This window comes from Harmonia axyridis, chromosome 7 (assembly GCF_914767665.1).
Source record: "Harmonia axyridis chromosome 7, icHarAxyr1.1, whole genome shotgun sequence".
Classification (NCBI taxonomy): domain Eukaryota; kingdom Metazoa; phylum Arthropoda; class Insecta; order Coleoptera; family Coccinellidae; genus Harmonia; species Harmonia axyridis.
In genome coordinates, this window is record NC_059507.1 from 15,601,745 (window position 1) to 15,608,016 (window position 6,272).

The 6,272-nt window shown below is 31.1% G+C and overlaps 1 long non-coding RNA gene across 2 annotated transcripts; it reads left to right on the forward strand.

The window, feature by feature from the left end:
• Nucleotides 1-187: 187 nt before the first annotated feature.
• Nucleotides 188-3,551, forward strand: LOC123685069. Of its 2 annotated transcripts, XR_006748242.1 has the most exons (6): nt 191-394; nt 513-704; nt 812-898; nt 2,144-2,343; nt 2,450-2,658; nt 2,708-3,544. It is a non-coding gene; the product is annotated as an uncharacterized LOC123685069 (long non-coding RNA). The 2 variants fall into 2 exon arrangements; XR_006748241.1 differs by having other exon boundaries at nt 188-394; nt 812-2,343; nt 2,708-3,551.
• Nucleotides 3,552-6,272: the final 2,721 nt, after the last annotated feature.

Here is a 6,272-nt window from a genome sequence, read left to right on the forward strand (position 1 = left end):
TAAATAAACATTTGAACCCGATCCCGAATACAAGAGAGATGAAAGCTTAGACGCGCCAATCACAATTGATCTAACCGAATTGAAAACGTTGCCAGCTCTATTTTCAGTACGAAGGATTGAACCTCAGAGGAAATTCCTCTGAGGATTGAACGAAGGAGAATATTAAAATTTTTCCGACAATTCAGATAAATTGTCGATGTGGCAACGTGCATTCGGGAATTCTGTCATTTTGTTCTGGCTTTAGATCTCCTCAGTTGGCTAAATCTTCATAATTCCTTGTTTTATTTATTTTGTATTTTCATTTATAACCATTAGAAGTGATATTAGATATGCCTAACAAGTGTTTTTTGTGTGGTTTCACTTATATTGTAGGAGGTGAAATTAGTCTTCACAGGTGAGTTCCATCCCATAGGCGTGCAGAATCCTGATTTTTTTTCCTTAAAGCATATATTTAGTTATAATTGAAAACAATCCAAAACTAATTTATACGACTAATTAATGTTTTTTTTAAGACTTCCATCGAATCAACTTGAACGAGAAAAATGGTTGCAGAGAATTTCTTGGAACCGACCGATGTTGGAAAAAAAAAATTATCTTTGCTCAAATCACTTTCCTGAAAATTGCTTCCGATTAATGATACTATGAAAGAGGCTTATACCAGGAAGTTTGCCTTCTCCTTCTGAAATCAAATTGGAAATACCTCTGTAAGTTGTAACGAGAACTTATTTTCATAATTTTTCGTATTTATTATAATTCCATGCAATGAAAATCTTCCTCAGAATATCATCATATAATATAAAAAAATTTGTAGGACCTACTCAGAAGGGAATGGAACTATTGAAGCACAGGACTGAATCTGATTCTAAAACACAAGAGAGATTTGCAGAGCCGTATCTAGGTACAATTGCGCCTGTGGCAATATGTTAGACAGCGCCCCTCATTTTCGATGATTTTTTTTCACCCATTATATTTTCTTATAATATTTTTTTATTCATAATTTGAGCCATATGCTTTCGTTAAAGTTTTAAAATAATAACCAATATTATACAGGGTGTATATGATATAGTTGTGAAAAAATTCAGGGAGAAATTACTTGTCAAAAAATGGGGTGGGTTTTTCATATAAACTTTATTTTTTGCGCCTCCATCTCCTTAGCTGTAGCCCCCTAAAGATGACTAGCGAAAAGTAGTTTTCAATTCGTGAAAAGTTTATAATTGTTGTTTTTTTTTTTTGTTTCATTCATTTTATATTTGTACCATTTCTCGATAAAATCATCGTTTTGACATCCGCCTATTGGATTAATTTGAGATCGAAAATAATTCCAACCTCCACAACTAAGACGTATTATTTTTTGATGTTTTTTTTTCGAAAACATAAACAATAAAAGCAAAAAATTACAAGAGACCTCATTCGTTAAGAATAGATTAGTCTATCCAAAATTAATTTACTCATTGTAAAATATGAATAAAGGAAAAGTTATCGCGAAACAAATTTGTAGGGTGGCTTTTTCTACCCCTTGGAATCATAGAGAAACACCACCAAAAATTTTTTCGAATGCCTTCTCGCTCGCATGAAATGTCAGCTCAACTTTATTTTCGTGAATTTTTTGGTTTTCAAGAGAAAAATGATGTCAAAACGATATTTTTTTGAGAATGTTACAAATATAAAATGAATGTAACAAAAAAACATTTATCAACTTTTCACAAATTAAAAACTACTTTTTCCACTAAGCTGGAGAGAAAAAGAAGCCGCCGCACTTCAAAAATAGATGGTACCGTTTGTCGAAGAAATACCGACAAGTTTGATAAAGTGCAAAAAACTCGTTAAAATAGGGGTAATAACACATGTCGAAGCTCGACCCTAATATTTATGATCTGAATGCGGCACTTTTGAACATACCGACGCTCAACAGATATATTTATGACTAGATTACGGCACGCTTGAACATAGCCATATTTATATTATTTCTTCCCTTAAATTAAAGTTTTGCTGATCTTGAGATCATTTTGGGCAAATTCTATGGAAGGCTAGCAATATTTTAAATGTTTCCAGATTTCTCGCCATCGCTCGTTGCGAGGCGTATATAGGTATAACATGAAAACCAAATTGTGATCTTTCGAAGCTCCAATATTTTTATCTTTAGATATTTTTGGGCGCCCCTGTCGGCCTTGCGCCCGTGGCAAGTGCCACCTTTGCCACGCCCTAGATACGGTACTGGAGATTTGAGACTTCAGCTACTTTTAACTCTCCTTCAAAATCCGCATCTTCTAGCTATAGTGACACTAAGAACCTACGGCTTATCAAAGGAGGTTTGCCTTTGGAAATTAAATTGGAAATACCTCTGTAAGTTGTAACGAAAACTTTTTTCATAATTTGTCATATTTCTTATAATTCCTTGCATTGAAAATCTTCCTCAGAATATTACCATATAACATAAAGCAATTTGCAGGACTTACTCAGAAGGGAATGGAAGTATTGAAGAACAAGGCTCCACGGAATCTCTATATGATTCTATCATAAAAATAAACAATTGAGATTTGACACTCCAATTACCAATGATCCAGAAGAAACACTGACTTTAACCTCTCCTTCAAAATGTGCATCATTTAGCTCTAGTGCCACTTCTTTCTCTGGGAAACCAAGAATATCCAAAATGAAGTAAGATATATCATAAAAGAAAACTCCATTTTAAATTCTGCTTTTCTAGGTCGAGACGGTTTTTCTCAAATCCCCGCTTATATTGGAGACTATTCACATTGTTATTTGGAAAACCCTAAGCTGCGAAAGAAATACTTTAGGTTGTCTCGACGAATCCTGTCCAATTTCAAGGTCAAAAATAAAATATTGTGTGTGTCCATCCTGAAGTCAAACAGCACCTAGTCAAAACTACACTTAAGAAAAACCTTGGGGTATCTTTCCAATGCCTATGCCTACAATTTGTAGTTGATATCTATACTCAGGCTGAGAAGACATTTAGGTGGACAGAAAGGGTTTTTAATATATTCGATAAAAATTATTCGAACTTGTTATTATGTCTGGTTCTCACTACAGTGTTGATCCAAAATTGTTCAATGTTTTCAATCAGCATCTGTTTGATGATGAACCAGAGATAATCCATGGTCCTGCTATAACGAAAATGATTCTTAATGATTCTGGAAACTAATTTCAATTTGAGGATTCATCATAAATTGAGAAATCGACAGAGTGCAAAATTATATTTCAATCGGTTGAGAAGTAGATTGATAAAAACTATATTTGAAAATCAATAAAATTTTCTAATAATGTTTGAAACCAATAATCTCATTTGTACTGTATTTCTGTGATAAATATATTTTGTTGTTTTATTGAACCGATAGATTTTTTTAATAATATTTGTAAACCAATTATTTATATTCTGTATTTCTGTGATAAATATATTCTGTTGTTTTTTCTAATGTCTTTTCTCTCTATTGCTACATTCATGACCTGTTTTCATATGATTTAATAATATACAGTAATATTTTCCTTATATCAAATCTAGGAAGTCTTCTGGACGCATTAGTAATTTTAGTATATATTATATATATATTTGCTGAGAATATTATTGTACCCATAAAAGCAGAAAAAAGACATGAAATTGCAAATAATGATTTTTATGTTTTAGAGAAAGATTGGATTTTTGTCAGTAATTTTATTTATTTCATGAAAGTAGCAATACTGCATCATTTTGTCATGTTTCAACTTGATTCCAACCAAATAAAATATATTAATCATAAAAAGTTATCGCTACACATAAATGCGTTGGCCCCTGTTCCACAAATTCTCAACAGTTTAAATATTATTTCCCTTCTCTGTGAGGGGCTGCCCTTATTATTTTTCTTTTATTATTTCAGTAGTAAATCTAGTGCTTAATCAAATATTTTTATCTGAAAATACAAAATGGGGCCTAAGACAATTTAACTCAAATTTTCAGTAAATCATTGTTCATGAAAAATAGTTTTCACTAGTTTATTATGTTTTGAAAAAGTTGAATAAATTCAATTCAAATCCATCAGCCGATCCTGCCATTCATTGTTGAATAAATCGTGGAATCCGATTTTCGAGAAATTTTCAGAAATTATTTTATATGAGAAAATGCAACAGCAAAAAAATTTTTCTGCGAATTCCGACTGCCCTTCACCTCTTAAGAAATGTGAAATAATAATTTGAGTGTTAAATTGAAATTCGTACAGTGAAAAAGATTTTATCCGTATTTATGTTTAATGTTTTATCAGAAATCTTTTTTTCCTAACTACACAATGGCTAAAACATAAGACTGAGAAAAACATTGACCTTTTCTAATTATGAAACAATTTTCATAAATAAATCACACTCTAAACTATTTTCGAGTATCAATTGATTATTTCGAAATAAATCAAAATATGTTACGCCACTGCCATAGACGCCGGTCAGACAAGGAGCTACGAATGTTGGCATCAAAACAAATGCTTCAGTTACATGGCGATTGCCATTCCTCTTATTAATGTTCTAAGATTTTAATGATCTTCAATGGGATCTTTCATGGGCGACTCTTAAATGAATAGATATCTCTTCATTGGATTTCTTTGAAATGAGATAGCATTTCACTATATTTTTGCGTTATATAATCTGAATTTCAATTTATGAAATCATGACTGTATGCGTCCCTTCGTAATAATCGTAATTTCGAAAATTCAGGATCTTTCGAATACAAAAATGATAAAAATAATTTAAACTGGTTATTTCTATGATGAACCTTAGCAATTTTGAGTGATATTTTTGTAACCAGAAATAAAGCCGCGACTAAACGTTCATGGCCTACTTCGATGTCAATAATTCCTGAATGGACTGTAGGTATAAATCTGAAAAATCTCCCGTTTTGTCTGAAAGTTTTAGTTTTTTTTATATATATATATATATAAGTATAAGTAGACACACCAGGTTTTCTATGCATCTTAGTTATGAGGTACAGTCCATTCAGGAATTATTGACATCCCGGGTGGCTTTGGAAAATCGAAATTAAGTTGGTACTGGCTCATTCAGTAACATTTTGAATTGCAGATTTCGGGTTGGCATTGGAAATGTCATTGACAGGAGGTTAGATTTCAGTTCGTTTGTGAATTGTGTTATTGGTTTTGATCAAAGAAATTTTGAAACTTAGTTGTATCAATTTCAAACACACATTGATTAGTTTATTTGAGTATTTCTCACAGTACTGTTTGAAAAAAGAAGAAGGCAAGTCATTACAACCTGGATTATTATTGGAAGAAAACCTGTGCAATACGATTTCACCTTCAAATAATCATTGAATGATTTGATTATTACCAAAAGCCGAGCCAAAAGCAACCAATATATCAGCCTGGATGAAATTTGACCAAAAAGCATCTGGATTTTAATCAATCAAAGCCAACATTACATAAACTTAATTGGTTACAAGTTCGAAACAGTTAATAAAAGGAAAATTCTTATTGATAAACAGAAAAATATAATAAGTTGAGTACGATTTTATGGTGAATACAGAGAATATTTGCAACAAAATGTGAAATTCATTTATCTGGAGGAAACTTAGTTATTTATTCAACAGTGGACTCTAGAAAGAAAACAAAATGTTTTTCAAGTATATTCAAGGGTAAAAGTGGAAGGATTACTATTTTGAATGCTGGATATTTGGATTTATACCTGGATGTTTTGTTTTGACAGTGGTGATCATGAGGATTATATAAATCTATGAAGGGAAAATTATGTTATAATTGGGTTGCTAAACAAAGTCTTGGCATTGCATCTATAGTTTATTTATATTCTATATTGAAATTAAGTATTGTTATATCTGTGTTTTGTTCTTCAATGAGTAATCCAAAAATCTAAAATTCCAATTGCTTTATAGAATTTTTACTGAGTATTTAATCGAAAAATATATTCAGAAGAGTAACTTCAAGAATTTCTTCACCTCTTACCCACTTGAAGATAATAATAGAATGCAATAAAATTTTAAAATTCACAAATTAAAAATAATTTCATGCAAAAATGCTTATAGTGAGTGAGTTCAAGCTGTTATGGACAAAATACTTTATGTAATTTAATAGTAACTAGTATAAAAGCATTTCAATAAAAACAGAAAATTTGAGTACAAATAGTACCTATATTTTTCATACAAGTTTAATCAATCATTCATGTCATGAACAGTTTCAATAAATAGTGACTTTAGAAAGTTATTTACACATCGGCTGATAAATTGGTTCCAATTTTGAAAGTTACAGTACAACTGTGATGTCAAA